Here is a 7,616-nt window from a genome sequence, read left to right as displayed (position 1 = left end):
AACGTATCATAAAGTAGCCATGTTTCTTTCTTGGTATTTCAGCTCTTAGTTGGTTGAATATATCCTTCGATCTTTCAATGGGGAAAATCAAAATCATGTGCCATTTTAAAACACGTTAATGCTACTTGGGTTTAACTTAACTTGGATAGAAAACTGTGACACAGCAATGTGCCACAGCAGAACAGAAAACTCTTTATTACCATACTTTATATTGTGCAATTGCAGTCAATGCAATACAAAGCGACGTCACATAACCTTTGAAATAGAACGTGAACTTTATGTCGTTTTTATACACTATATCCTGTTTGCCTCATACGGGTACTTGGGTATGTAGGCCGCCTCCGTGGTGTAGTGGTTAGATCGTCCGCCCGGAGAGCGGAAGGTCGCGGGTTCGATCCCCGACCACGTCATACCAAAAGACGTTAAAATATGGTACTTGTTGGTCCCTGCCTGGCGCTCGGCATGAATGGGTACAACAAGGACTGGTCGGCTCGGAGTCAGTATAATGTGTCTGAGTGGGGTATTCATGCTTCACTGCGGCATGGTATCTCAGTGAGCTAGCACTATAAAACCAGCTTAAGTCTGGGCTAGTACAAGCAGCCGCACATACACATACACAGGCATGCACGTCGTCATATGAGCGAAATATTCTCAAGCACGACGTTAAACCCAATTTCACCTCACCTCACTTGGGTATGTAAATACATCGGAAATGCTTATTACTAAAGCGCCCTAGTCGGCGACTGCTCATACAGAGTGAACCTGCGCTACTGAACTGAAGTCGAGAGTCAGAAATAGAGGACGAGACTTTAACCTGGTAAGAGCTTGCTGCCACTGTCCGAATGATGACAAGGACGTCTCCAAATGCAGGACAGATCAGCATACAGTTGTTAATCACAACATATTTCCTTGTATTTTGTTGGATTCACAGATGGTTCTTGTAGGGACTGATGCCTGGTTAACTTTGTTGTTTAAACTTGGGAATCAACGCTTGTCGAGTGACTGAATGTTTGACAGATCGTGGCGATATCATGCACGATCTGTAAAACATTCATTCACTCGACAAGCGTTGATTCCCAAGCTTAAACTACAAAGTGACCGATCCGAATAAGTTACGTTTACTTTATCAAAATAGAGCATGTCTTCAACCGTATTTAGTTACATTTTTTCTTAAGATTGCTCTTCTTCGTCCGTCAACTAGGCAGATTTATTATGCAGTTTATTCCTTTCAGTGTCACTGTCAATCAAGTGCACATACACGTGCATCAAGGTGCACGCGTCAGTCGTGGTGATGAAGACGCTCTATTTGGGCGTGGTCACAGTGCTGGCATGGTTGTGTCTAGCGCTTGTGTGCGACGCGGAACCCCAGAGCCATCTCACCTGGCTGGTAGGTTGATCGTTACATAGCTTGGTATAACCCACAGTACAACAGTGTTGTGGTATATTGCTTCTGTTGAGATCCAGAAGATGCCATTTGGAGTCAGGAATAGTCTAGAAGGGTCAGAGCATTCTGGGATGTTTTTACATACTTTATTACGGGAGGGGCGTATGTCTCTATCATCTCACATTACATCAAGGATAACACTTCTGCATTGAATATTCAGCCTAGACATATTTTGAAAGCTTGACCACTATTGCTTTGTGATACTTATTATCACTGGCTTATTTCTGTTCCAGCTGCTATATAATTCTGTATAGCCATTGTAATGGTACTGTCACTGAACTCTGTACTCCCACCCTGTCCCACAGTAAATGTACTTTGCAGTAGTTTGTATTGATTTATACAACGATGTTCATTTTCTCATATGTTTATTGTATTACATTTGTTTGTTGTGATTCGGTTGACAATGAATTTCAGATAAAAGCATTGGTTTCAATTTGGAAACGAGACAATTGCAATAGTAGAGTGCATTGTCCATATATCGCACAATTACATGGATGCTAAAATAGATTTATCACTCGTATAACTTTTTTGTCGTTGGTGTTTAACGCCACAACCAGCAATATTTCAGGTATAGGGTGGCGGTCTGTAAATAACTGAGTCTTGACCAGACAGTCCAGAGATCATCATCACGTGCATCGATCTACGGAGTTGGGCAGGATGACTTTTGTCAACCAATTTAAAGAGCCTGACATCCAACCGCGTCGGTAGCCTCTTACGACACGTATAAATTGCTTAAGGCCAATACTAGCCCAGAAATATGAAAAGGCGAGTAAAGGCCCGACGTTTTGTCATTTGGTGGGATACGTGGTTGAACGTTTTCTCAACTGAATGGTACATCATGTAACTATTCAGTGTATATATGTGGATCATGCCGCAAACCTGGAGCTAGATTTGATGTAACTAATGTCCAGAATTATGAACGGATGGTACAAATTGAATAAGAAACGCGCCATTTCACCCCCTAATTATGCTATTGATTACACACTCGCATCTGATTTATCGAACGAGGAAAACCTTCACTAACGCTTTCTCACTGAGTAATAGTGCCACGGACACTTGCGCCCTGCTTCAAACTTCTGCGTGGACCATCCATGTAATGAACTGGACATACACATACGTTTAACCATATGTGCATCTTAGCACCTGCTATCAGTCCTCGATGAATGACATCGTCGTTGCATGTCCGATGAAGTACCTCGGTCAAGGTCACACAAGAAATATAGCGTTCTGACTGGCGGACACACACAGGTTTGACTGGTGTGTGGATTGGTAGTTGCCTGGGATATTATGTCGCCTTTTGGGTATCTTCAAACAGTGGATAGCACTCCGTGCCTTCCAGGTTGTGTTTACGTGCCTTCTTCGTTCCTGTACACAAGCTATTTTCAACAGCGTGCTCTAGTCGTATTCCCTTCAACACAGCCAAACGCTTCAGGACGGAGGGTAAAACAGCTGATCAAGGAGGAGTGGAGGACCAACGAATCCCACCCAGTCAGGGAGGGGCAGAACCTCCGAGTGAGAGGATTCAAGGGCGGTTACACAGTGCAGGTCAAACACAACGGAAACGTCATCAAATCTGAACACTTCACTCTGGGTGGCAATGGTGTTGATCTGACCATCAATCTGTCGGGATAAGGTGGGTACTACATACATCAAATTAAATCATGTAAACCTTCGATAATATGAACTGTCAGGTGAATGAATTGAGGGAGTTAATATATCCTAAGTTACGTAAACCTTCAAACAATGATTCAGTATTATTTGTCGGACTCCTATTTAACACTAAATACCGGTGTGGAAAGGTGTGTATTCCAAAGTAGTAAGCGCGTATGATGTGTAACAGACAGAATTAAAATAACACAAAGTGCCTGAATGATTGTAAGTAAATCAAGTTATATAGAAACAGATATGTCTGTAACATGTTTTCTTATATTTGTGGACATTATATGCCATGTAACGTGCTTTCCAAATATTCCACTGCTATTATACTTGACATCTCTCCTCTTTCCAGGCAATAATCCGCATGTTAACAACATCATTATTGGATAGGTTTCGAGGCAATAAATTAATATTCCAACACTCGTTGTTTTCTTTCTTCTTATACGCAGGTCAGGATTTATCAGTATTGAAATGATTAGTCGAAGTACCCGTAATCGTTGCCGCTGGACAAATAGCAGTACCAGTTTACTATAGTATCACTGCAGTGTGTGTGTACTGGAGAATCGCCCCAGAGTGTTTACGTTATGCTTGCTTTACTCAGTGACACCGTGTTCGACTCAACTGAAACAAAGAAAATATCCCGTATACAACATTAACTTATCTTGAAATAGAAATCATCCGTTATACACCTTATACTTGTGACGTATACTTGAAAGATTAAACATACCAACGGCAGGGCACACCAGAAATGGGCTTCACACATTGTACCCATCTGGAGAATTGAACCCGGGTCTTTGGCGTGACAAGCGAACGCATTAACCATTAGGCTACCCCACCGCCACCGGAAGATATTGAAATGGCAGTGCAAATTCAATGACGGTATAAATACAATGGCAAACTGCACCAGTAGTCAGGCTTCCAAAACAGGTCTAGGCTGAGGATCCAGGGAGAAAAGTGATCTTCATACAGCTGCTGCAACCGGTCCCCATGTAATGTGAGATGACCAAGACAAGACTGCTCTATTGTGTGTCCTTAAGTAACAGAGAATGTCAGATACGTTTCATGGGGTTTGTTTTGACAGAAATCACAATCGTAAACTGCATGCCTCGTGTTACAGTCCTTTCAGGTAAGAAATGCACAGCTGCCCATTCCAGATGGTCGACGTAATCTTCATTATGTGCAATGATCTAACATACGTTAATATTTTGGAACTCAAGAACTGGTGGAAAACAACTTGGTTCGATGTTTGAGTGTGAAATTCGGTGGAAAACGATAATATTGGTAATTTTAGAATGCCAGATCTGGGGGTGAAAGTAATTGGGTCACTAATACTTTTCTAAAGAACAGTAACAACGTGAGCTTCCTGTCATTCTCTTTTTATATGATGACATTGCAAACATATTGTCTTCATATTCTACTAAGAGAAAGATAGACTCCAATATACTCCAACACATTCTATCCATCGCCTACAGTATTTTAGCTATATCCATAGGTATCCATCAATACCCAACTAAGCCCAATCTATCCTCTTGTAGGCTCAGTCTATCCACACTATTTTATGTCTATCTCCTAACACACTTCACATTATCACCTACCACGCACGATCCCTAACGCCCATGTCACTTCAACGCTCCATCTATCCTATTATACTCCACCTAACAGCCCCTAATCCCAATCTTTCCACCCGACGTCTCACTCACCCGTCCTTTCCATGCTACATCTGTCCCTATTATTTGTGTGGTGGCGTGTGGTCCTGTGAACAGAGCTCAGGTCACGAATCAGTTGAAGTTAAGCAACGTCGAGCTCGGACAGTCCTTGGATGGGTGACCGTGTTTGGCAGCTTGACCCCTGAGAGTTTCTAGGACTTCAGTCCTGCCCCACAACGAAGCACATGTGATACATGTGGTCACACCTTAGGCAAGTCAGATTGTTCCAAATTGCCTCTGTTCACCCAGCAGAAAATGGGTACCCGGTTGGATAAAGTCATGTGACTTCAACAGGCAGCTTGGGTTATCCAGGGTAATAAGAATCAGATTCTGATTAAGCGCCGGGAGCAATCACTTAGTTTTTGGAGACTGTGCACTATAGAAGATGACTTATTATTATTATGCGCCACCTAACAGCCCCTAATCCCAATCTTTTCACCCGAAGTCTTACTCAGTTGTCCTTTCCACGCTACATCTAGGCCTATCATGCTCCACCTAACAGCCCCTAATCCCAATCTTTCCACCCGACGTCTCACCCGTCTCTTCCACGCTACATCCACCCCATGAACACACATGCTACCGCGGCTTCCACTAAAATGGAATTTGGGACAACTGGTGGACTTTGTGTACCCCTCTGAAAAGTGTAAATTGGCACGGCTCCCACTGCCGAAAGCTATGAACACACATGCCATTTAGACTGTGTTCAGATGTAACATGTGTTGTGTTTGGAATTACAATTACTCAGTAAAATACAGGTTGTAGTACTTTATTGGTCTGAGGCCCATCCGGAATTCGAACCCATACTCTCAGAGTCATCCACCTAATCACCAGCACACAAAGTCAGCCGTCTAACCCACGCAACTCTACCACGGCTTCCACGATAACGGTGTTGGACAACTGGTGGTCTAGACCACGGACTTTGTGAACGCTCTAATAAGTGTAAAACATATCTACTCATCATCTACCACGTTCCATCTATTCCCTACTACGCACCTTTCATACCCTACCTCTATCATCCCCTACGCTGCATCCATACCCTACCTCTATCATCCACTACGCTCCATCTATCTCCTACCTCTATCATCCACTACGCTCCATCTATCTCCTACCTCTATCATCCACTACGCTCCATCCATCTCCTACCTCTATCATCCACTACGCTCCATCCATCCCCTACCTCTATCATCCACTACGCTCCATCCATCCCCTACACATACCATCTTCTATGCTTCATCTATCCCATACGTCGCTCCATTTGTTCCCCGCTACCGTCTATGTATCCCATACTATGCTGTATATCCCGTACTATACTGTGTCTCTTCCCTATAATCTCCACTTATCACCTTCTACAAGGAGCTATCAAAACGTTTGAACCTAATACTTCTGATGTGTGCATGATGAAAATACCTGTATGATATTGAAGAATGGTTTATATCTTTCACATAAACGTTATAAAGTTGTTGGTCCTCGATGGCCACCCGGCTAAGCACATTGACAGCAGTATGAGTATTGAGTCCCATGGTGTACTCGTTTTACTGTCAATCGCTCTTCTAGGTGCTACTCGTACTGCTGTCAGTCGCTCTTCAATGTGTTTCGCCGGGTGGCCCTCGAGGACCAAAACTCAAGCTTATCCATTTCTGCCGTTTCAATAGGGGTACATGTGACTATATGACCGGAAACTAGCGTCATGTGCATGTCTATATTACTTTAACGTGAATGCTATTAGCCATTCTTCAATACCATACAGTTATTTTTATCATGCACTTTTTAGAAGTATTTTAGGCTCAAAACTTTTTCTCCGTAGTGACGGATGTCAGCGTGTCTGGGAGCTTTGTGCTCCTTTGTAATTGGGAGGAATCACCTTAGGGTTGGTTTCGTGATGAGCTTTGGTGGGAAAAGTGTAAGTCAGAGACGTTAAAAGTGCTCGTCAGAGAATCACATTAGTTGTCGTTTCGTCAACCTAATCGCCCAGGAATGACATCTCAGCAGTGTGATACTTATCCTCGCACAGCTATTGTTGCTATCGCTTTTCGTCAATAGCACAATGTCAAAGTATTGCCTTGGTCTACAAATTCACCGGATCTATGCCTTTGGATCATGGATGGAAGGAAATGGAGCTACGTATATGTTATATATCAGCCAGATAATGAGCATGATTTGGCTGCAGAATAGCAGGAAATATGGCAAGTTATTCTACTAGTTTTCCATGTCCATTTGATAGACCATGCGTCAGCTGGGCACTACTGTTCTCGCTTCTCACGGTTGACATACCCATTCTAGAGTTGTGACATTGTTGCTTGACCTCTGCCCCATAGTTTAAACCATGACGTCATTAAACATGCTGTTGTGCCATCTTCCTGTGGCCTCAATATTCACACCATGGAAACACTATTTTATGATATTTTACAATTTATATGAAAATTGTTGACATTGCACCGTTTCTTTTTGTGGCTAGTATTAATAGCTACTGTGTACATGTCACATCGCACATCTATCAACACAACGTAAGGTGACCTCACGGTTAACCGATGTTTTTGGTTCACACAAAGTAAATCTGAGTCACCCGTGTGTTTATGGTTGCCAGTGTGTCGCAACATCCCGAAAAAGTATGTGCTTAAAGTACTGTCGGAAATGCTAGAAAAATGCTTTTTTGCCCATATATCTTTATAAAGGTGATAAATGTACTATGTTATCAATATATCAACTCGCCTATAGTGTACCTAATTTTATTTCAATCGATTTAACATTCGCATGTATTTAAAGGGCAGTTTACAGGAGAGAATTTGCTACCAAAACAACAACTTAAGATT

General features: G+C 42.5%; 1 protein-coding gene across 14 annotated transcripts in view; it reads left to right on the top strand.

Moving 5' to 3' along the window:
* The first annotated feature begins 716 nt into the window (after positions 1 to 716).
* The window catches only part of LOC124259515 (cubilin-like), a 59,125-nt gene continuing 52,225 nt past the window's right edge, over positions 717 to 7,616 (top strand). For 11 of the 14 annotated variants that reach the window (XM_046693759.1, XM_046693782.1, XM_046693730.1 and 8 more), the window contains exon 1: positions 718 to 817. The gene's annotated coding sequence lies outside the window, so the exon portion shown is untranslated. Of the gene's footprint in view, positions 818 to 7,616 lie in introns of all 14 variants that reach the window. The other 3 variants (XM_046693722.1, XM_046693714.1, XM_046693684.1) reach the window with 2 other exon arrangements.

The sequence above is a fragment of the Haliotis rubra genome, unplaced genomic scaffold (genome assembly GCF_003918875.1).
Source record: "Haliotis rubra isolate DU_JTF1 unplaced genomic scaffold, ASM391887v1 Scf1180, whole genome shotgun sequence".
Lineage (NCBI taxonomy): Eukaryota > Metazoa > Mollusca > Gastropoda > Lepetellida > Haliotidae > Haliotis > Haliotis rubra.
Note: the sequence above shows the minus strand (reverse complement) of the source record. Positions and strands in the feature narration are given on the sequence as shown.